This window comes from Ceratotherium simum, chromosome 5, assembly GCF_057802395.1.
Source record: "Ceratotherium simum simum isolate JZ-2026a chromosome 5, ASM5780239v1, whole genome shotgun sequence".
NCBI classification, from domain to species: domain Eukaryota; kingdom Metazoa; phylum Chordata; class Mammalia; order Perissodactyla; family Rhinocerotidae; genus Ceratotherium; species Ceratotherium simum.
The window spans coordinates 82,342,270-82,350,550 of NC_141904.1; the positions used below are offsets into that span (position 1 = coordinate 82,342,270).

The 8,281-nt window shown below is 53.4% G+C and overlaps 1 pseudogene; it reads right to left on the bottom strand.

Moving 5' to 3' along the window:
• Nucleotides 1-2,513: 2,513 nt before the first annotated feature.
• LOC147917124 (proline-rich transmembrane protein 3-like) lies at nt 2,514-6,208 on the bottom strand (annotated as a pseudogene).
• Nucleotides 6,209-8,281: the final 2,073 nt, after the last annotated feature.

An 8,281-nucleotide genomic window follows, 5' to 3' on the forward strand; every position in this document is an offset into this window, starting at 1 on the left:
CACTAAAAAGGGTGAATTTACTGTATGGAAAATAAACTTCAATAAACCTGACTTTTTAAAAAACACTAAAATATGACTGAGGCCAATGATTTGTTGAATTACTACACACAAACACAATATGTAAATAGATGAATGTTGGACAGTAAAGTGAATAAATTGTGGGTTTTAGTTTAAGCTTGATTAAAAAAAAAAAGAAGGTAATAGTATGCTAAGTGGAAGACGTCAAAAACAAAAGGCCGCGCTTTATGATTCCATTCATATGACATTCTCGAAAAGGCGAAGTTGTAGGAAGAGGAATCAATTAGCCGCTGCCAGGGGCTGAGGGTGGCGACAGGACTGACGGCAGAGGGCGAGGGGCGTTTCTGGGGTGACGGCGCTGTTCTGTCTCCTGATCGAGTTGGTAGTTACACGACTGCATGCGTTTGTCAAAACTCACTGAGCTGCGTGGTTAAAAGGGGTAAATTGTACTGTATGTAAATTCTGTCTCCAATTATGTAAATTATATACACCTGACTTTTTCAGACAGTAAGCTGAGTGAAAGAAAATTATTAGATAAATAATCATGCTTTTGTGTTTCCTCTCCTGAAATGGCTTTCCCCAGGTATCTGGATTTCTTCTTCCCTTACCTATTGCAGGTGTTTGCCCGTGTCACCTTCTCGGTGAGGCCCTACCTCACCACCCTGTTAAAATCGCAACCCTTAACTCTCTGGTACTACCCAGCTCCCTTTTCTACTTAATTTTTTTCCATTACACTTATCACTTTCTTTGTATATTTTACTTCTTTATTTCATGTATTGTTTGTCTGCTTCATTAGTCTATAAGCTATGTGACATTGGGGATTTTTGCATGTTCTGTCCGTTGGTCTTTTCCTAATACCTAGAATAATGCCTGACATGTACAAGTTGCTCAAAAATATATTTGTTGAATGACTGCCTGAATGAACGCTTTACCATTTTCAGCATTCTTGACTAGGTTGTTTAACATATCTCAGAAAGTGAAACTCAGGACTGTTTTTAACTTGAAGATCTTGTTCCAGAAATAGTGCTGAGGTTATAACACCAGTTCTTTGCCTGTATAATATAAAAATTTCTCTGTCGCAACCGTGGATCAGGGCTCTATTCTATTATTCTAAATACAGTTCACATACAGGGTGATGCCCTCTCTTTCTGGAAATAATTATTTGTCTGAGATTTTGGACAGCTGCCACACTGGGCTTCCTCTAATCTTCTGATTATTCCCTGCCACACTTGTGGCTTCCTGTGCAGATATTGCTGTTCTCAGTTGCTCTTAGCCATACTTACACAATATGGAATTCGTGGAATTTCTTTTTCTGTCTCCTTTGCTGAGGATATAGAGATTTTGTTTCCATTCTTCTTGTTGCCTGGTATAGTTTCCAGGAGAAAACAGAAAATTTACAGCTCACTGTCATCAAATTTCTATCAAAATCTGCTTAATTATGAGGAAAAAAATCAATGAATATTGTGTTAAAAGAAATAAATAAAAATAAAGGGAGTGACCCACAGAATGGGAGAAAATGTTTGCAAATCATATTTCTGATTTACGATTTAGAATCTAGTATCCAAAATATATGAAGAGCACTTACAACTCAACAATAAAAAGACAAACATCTTAATTAAAAAATTGGTAAAGGATGTGAACAGACATTTGTCCATAAAAGATACACAAATGTCCAATAAGCACATAAAATGATGCTCAGCATCACTAGTCATCAGGGAAATGCTAATCAAAACCAGTGAGGTACCACTTCACATTCATTCGGTTGGCTGAAATAAAAAAGTCAATAACAAGTGTTGATGAAGATGTGAGAAACTGGAGGTCTCACACATTGCTGGTAGGAATCATGGTGCAGTTGCTTTGGAAAATAGTTTGGCAGTTCCTCACAAGTCAAACATAGACTTACCAAATGATCCAGCAATTGCACTCCTAGATATATACCTACATGAGTTTAACACATATGCCCCCATGAAAACTTGTATGCAGGGCAGCTGGTGGCGTAGTGGTTAAGTTCACATGCTCCACTTTGGTGGCCCAGGGTTTGCAGGTTCAGATCCTGGGTGCCGACCTACACACTGCTCGTCAAGCCATGCTACGGCAGTGTCCCTTCTACAAAATAGAAGAAGAGGGGAACAGATTTTAGTTCAGCGCTAATCTTCCTCAGCAAAAAGAGGAAGATTGGCAACTGATGTTAGCTCAGGGCCAATCTTCCTCACCAAAAAAAAAACTTTACATATATTCATAGCATTATTCACGATGGCCAAAAAGTAGGAACAACTCAATGTTCATCAACTGATAAACAAAATATCTAAAAAGTACAATATACCTAAAAAATACAATATCATTGAGCCATAAAAGAAATGAAATACTGTTACATACTGCAACGTGGATGAACCTTGAAAATATTATGCTAAGTGAAAGAAGCAGACACAAAAGGCCACATATTATATGGTTCCATTTATGGGAAACGTCCAGAAGCAGCACAGAGGCAGCAAGACTTACGCCAAGACGTCGCTGAGCGAGCGGCAGCGGCCGCGGAGGAGCGAAGAGCCCGCGCCGCCGAGCTCGGCGTCGGGTGGCTGCCCGGCGCGCCGCAGCACGCTCCCGGGCGGCGGGGAGGCCAGGCCGCGCAGGCCGCAGCGCCGGAAGACGCTGGCTCGCACCAGGTGCTCTCGGAAGAGCGGGGCGGCGGTGCTGCGGCTCAGGTTGGTGGGTGAGGGCGGGCGCAGGTCCAGCTCGCCATCGATGGCGCCGGCCCCACGCTGCTGCGGGACAGGCGCGGGCCACCCTGGGGCCCATGGCCCAGCGACGCAGCCGAGCCCCAGGCGCCTGAATTGGGCGTGGCAGGCGGCCCACCTTCCGCTGGGTTGCGGATGAGGCTCCTGCTGATGTCCAAGCTACCTGGGCCGACGCCGCTGGGCCCCGCATAGCAGTTGTTGGGCCGCTCCGGCACCTCGCTCTTGCCCGAGGGCGCGGGGCACGCCAGGCGCAGCAGCTTAGCCCAGCAAGCGTGCTCTGTGGGCGGCCTGCCGTGCGGCGGCCACGGCGGCCAGCGCCATGGCGAGCGCCCATGTCAGCTCCAGCAGGCGCAGCCAAAAGTGGACACCCCACCAGGCCCACGAGAAGCGGCCCACCCGGCCTGGGCCCGGGTACAGCCACAGCGCGGCCGCCAGCTGCAAGCCGCTGGCCAGCAGCCCCAGCGCACCCGCCACGGCCAGCAGCCGCGGGCCCGGGCTCGTATCCCAGCCCCGCGGCCCGTCCAGCAGGCGGCGACGGCACAGGCAGAGTGTGCCCAGAGCCACCACCGCGCCCCAGGCGCACGATAAGCCCTGGGCCAGGAGGTTGAGTGCAGGCCTGGCGGACAGCAGGTCTGCAGTGAGCAACCCCACACCGTGCGCCAACGCCAACGCTCCCAGCAGGAGCGGGTTCTGCAGCTGCTGTGGCAGCCCGGCGCCCAGGCCGAGCAGGGTGAGGGCAGCGAGCGCAGTGAGCAGCAAGGGGAAGGGCAGGTTGTAGAGCACCAGGCTGGCGCGTAAGCCCAGCCGCGCCTGCGAGCCGTAGGGGTCAGCCAGCATGTAGGCGGATCGCAGCGCCGACGCTACGAGCACCAGCACCGCAGCCACCAGTGCTAGCCGGGACCCCGCAGGGGCGGCTGCCAGCGAGGCCAGCGCCAACGAGGCGGGCAGGAGGAAGAGCACCCCCACCCCATAGACGTGCAGCTCCCAGGAAAAGCTCAGCACCCGCCGCAGGGGACCCCAGGGCAGGGGGGGTGCGGTGGCGTTGGCCGGGGGGGGGCTGGAGGCTGGGGCTGATGCCATGGAGCTGGCTGAGGGCTCCGGAGCGGGTAGCTGGCCCAGGGCACGCTGCGTGGTGACCCGAATGAGGCCCTGGCGTGACGTCGAGGGGGCCTGCACTGGGGGTGCTGGGGATGGCTTTGGGGCGCCCCGGCCACTCCTCGGCTTCATCTGCAATAATAACAATATTAAAATCGCCCTTTGTAAAGCGTTTCTGATTTTCCATCATTCTCTAGTGTAGTGGGCCAGGTGTTTAACTTTCCCAAGCACATTGTAAAACAGGGATGGTAAGAGCCCCCACCTCACTGGGAGGGGGTGAGGATTAAATGTTTAGCAGAGCTCCCTACACCCAGTAAGTGTTAAATGGATGTGAGCTATCATTTTTATTAATAATATACCGGCAGTTCTCAACACGGGCTGCGTATCAGAATCACCTGGAGACCAGCTGAATCAGAACTCCTTGGGATGGGGCCTGGGCACCGGGATTTTTTAAAGCTCCTCCAGTGATTTGCAGGAGTTGGAGAATCACTGCACTAAGCATCCCCATGTTACACTGAAGACTATTCCAGCCCCCAAAGGGCAAATGACTTCTCCTAGAGTACCCAGTGAGTTTATTATCGTAAGTGGTTTCAAGGAGGTCCTGGCCAATTCCTTTAAGAGAGTGTTTGTCCCTATTCACTGTCCCCCGTCCCCCCACAGATAACCTCACACAGGTTCTTAGTTATTAGGCAGAGTACCCCCAGCCATGCCCTCACCTGGCTGCACAGGCCCCATAGGGCTCTCTGTTCGGTTTGTAGCTGGGCCAGGGTCCGAAGGGACAGGGATGAGGGACTTCAGGGGACCTGGGACCTCCACCGCTCCTCTCACCCGCTGGGGGGAGACGGGGTCTGCTCCGTTCGTTGCTGCTCTCGCTGAAATAATAAAAGCAGTCATCACGTTGCCTGACCACCCAGCGGTCTCCAAAGTCTCATCCCCCAGGAGGGTGGCACCATCACCCTCATTTGTCAGCATGAGGAAACCGGGACCCAGAGGGACCAGAGGGCACAGAGAAACTGGGCATCCTGGAACGCCGCCTCCTCCCAGCCCTGCTCAGCACTCTCACTTTGATACCCCCCTGGCTTAGGCCGCCCATCAGAAGTCTCTGAGGCTGGGGGACCTGAGGGCTGGGGTCCTGGTGAGCCCGGAACGGCAGGGGGGGCAGGCTGCTTGGGTGAGGGACTTGAAAACCTGCCTTCCCAGGTGTCCCCACCTCCGGACTTCTCAGGGAGCTCCACTGGCAGCTCCTCAGGAGGAGGAAGGCTTCTGGCCGCTGCCAGGTCTGGCTGGGACCCAGGCTCCCGAGAGGATGCCGCCTCAACCGGGGATACTGAGCCAACATCAGGGGCTGCTGGATGCCGCTGGGCGAAGAGAGGACCTCGAGCTGCCTCCCGGAAGTCCTCCTCACCCCAAGCCTGTTCTTCCAGCGCCAGCTTCCTGACAGTGCCGGAGTGGGGCACAAGAGCGTGCGGAGGGCCCTGGTGCGCCGAGGGGGATGTCTCTGAGACCCTGGTCTTGGCTTTGGCCACCAGACCCTCATCTCCAGGGGGTTGCCTTCCCAGTTGGCCTCCAGGCTCCCCTGGAGAGGGAGGAACTGTGGCTACCCCAAGCTGGGGTCTGGGAGGCGTGGGGATGAAAGTGAGATGGGGGGGGCCCACTGGGGGCGGGGCTGGTGCTTCCTGCTCCATAGGCTCCTGTGAGTCAGGAGGTCCTGTCCAGCCCTGAGAACTTGGCCCTCGAGCCATCTGGAGGTCATCAGTTACTGGGAGTCCTTCTCTCTGAGCCCCCCTGGCCGCTTTAGGTCCATGCAGGGCTGGGCCCAGGGGAGAGTCTGCCGGCCTCTCGGGTGCCTCCTCAGCAGGGACCTGGGGGACACTGGAGTTCCAGGGGCTCTCATCTCTGGGCTTCTCCCAGAGGAAGGTGAAGGCCTGGGGCTCTGTGCCAACAGGACCCTTGGGGTGGGCTCCTGGGAGCAGGTGTGGTTCCGAGTCCTCAAGTGGTCTGGGAAGGCCCCGGCCCAGGGCAGGGCCAGCGCCCAGGGACGGCAGCAGCAACAGTGGCAGGAGGCCACGTAGAGGGCCCCATGGGCTGGGGGCCATGGTCCACTCGGATGCCTGAGCCCAGAGCCCTCAACTTCCAGTCCTCACCGGATGAGCCTACAAAAAGGAGAGGGGGTGACATGTGAGGGTTGGGGGCTCCCACGGCTGCCCAAAGGGGGCTGGTGGGAAAGAAAGAAGAGTGACACAAGCAGCTGCCCCTCCCCCACGCCTTCCTACTCAACCTCTTCATGCTGCCCAGAGTGACCTTGTAAAACTGCATCTCTGGTCACGCCATTTGCCCTGCTTCAAAACCTCCAATGGCTCTCCACCGCCTCAGGAGAGAATATAAGCTCCTCTCCTGCCTTCCAAGACCACACCAGGCTGCTCGCCCATCCTTCAACACCCTCTGACTGTCCGACGCCCCAGGCCTTTGCTCCTGCTGTTCCCTCAGCCTGAATGCCCTCTCCTTCTCCCTCACTTGCTGAAATCCTATTGTTGAAGGCCCAGCTCAAATATCAGAGAAGTGGAGAGGCAGAGGAACAGGCCACTGCCTTTGAGGAAGGACCTGGGTTTGAATCCCAGCTTCGCCATTTCCTGGGGGAATTACTTTACCTCTCTCTCTGCATCATGGTTTTCTCGCCAGTAAAATGGGTATAATGAGTAGCCCACTCAAAGGGGCTCTTATAAGACCCTCATAACAAAACACACTATGGGCCAGGCCCATATTAAGGAGCTCAGTAAGCATTAGAGCCCTTTACTTTTCCCTTTGTCCAAAAAGCTTTCTTTCCCACCAGCCTCCCTAACTAGTTCAACAGATAATTTGAGCACATACTGTGTGCCAGGCCCTGGGGAGAAAGCAGTGAACCAGACTGACAAGATTCCTGCCCTCACAGAGCTGGCATTCCAGGGGAGAGACAGACGGTGAATACTTTCAAATAAGGTGAGCTATGAAGAAAATAAAACAGGTTAGGACATAGATGGATGGGGACTGCTTTACACAGGGGTGCCAGGAAGGTCTCTCTCAGGTGGCATTTAAGCTAAACGCTGAACGAGGCAGCCACTGAAGACGTGGGGGAAAAGCATTTGGCAGAGGGCACAGAAAGTGCGAAGGCCCTGAAGCAGGAATGAGTGAGTTCAAGCAAGAAGAAGGCTAGCGTGGCTGGAGCACAGCAACTGAAGGAGGAGTGACAGAGGGAGATGAAATCAGGAAGAGGCCACAAGGGGCCTCGTAAACCACATAAGGCACCTGGATGTGATTCTCAGCATCACAGGAAGCCAATGGAGATGGTAAATATGGGAGTGACAAGGTCCGAGAAGTATCGTAAAAGGGGGAGAGAGTGCGGAAATCCAGGCAGGATATGACGGCGGCTCGTTTCGGTTTAGATATTCTTTCTCTGACACCCCCCCCACCCCTTGCCGTCACCCTGGTCACCCAGTCTAATAATCTCCTGTCTCCATTCTGCCCCCCAGCCTGGGGCTTCTCAAGGGCTGCGTCTGCATCTTGCATTTCTTGTCTCCAGCCCCCCACATACGCCTGGCTCCAGGTGGATATTCCCTGAAGGTTCCTCTTTCTGCCGGTCCCTAGCTGAGCCAGGGAGGCAGGAAGGGACCCTCGGCCAGGAGAAGGGGGACAGCGGCCGTGAGAGCGAGGCCTGCGTGTGTTTAGGGGCAGAAGCCTTGCTCCTTTCCCCTCCAGGAAGCAGCCGTGCCCAAAGCTCCCTGCTGCTAACCCTTGGTGGCTCACGGACACCTTGAGAAGCCGATGAAAACTCCAGACGAAGGGGAGGGGGTGCGGAGATGGGTGAAATAGGTGCGGGAGATTAAGAGATACAAAATTCCAGCTATAAAATAAGTAAGTCTCGGGGATGCAATGGACAGCATAGGGAATATAGTCAATAATATTGTAATAACTTTGTATGGTGACAGATGGTTACTACACTTGTCACGGTGATCATTTCATAATGTATACAAATGTCGAATCACTATATTGTACACCCGAAACTCCTGTAATATTGTATGTCAACTGTACTTCAATTAAAATAAACCTTTATGTGAAAAATGGTAAACAAACAAAACTCCAGGCTCTCTCCCCAGGAAAATGCGCAGGTTCACCAAAGCTTGTGGACAATTTCAGGGGGTTCAAAGACCCTTTAAACCCATCCCCGAAACTGAGTTAGACTCTGCCTTATAGCCTCGTGAGCTCATTTCTCAAACATTCACCGAGCCCCATGTTCTGCTCCTGGCCCAGGCTAGGTGCTGGGGACCTAAAGAGAAGCCTCAGTTCCAGTGTCGGGAGTGGTGCTGAGCTGAGGGGAGGCCTGAAAGGCCACTAACACGGGTACTGGTTAATAACAGTGCCCCTGCGTCCAGCTCTTACCCAGTTAGGCTCCTGTGCTA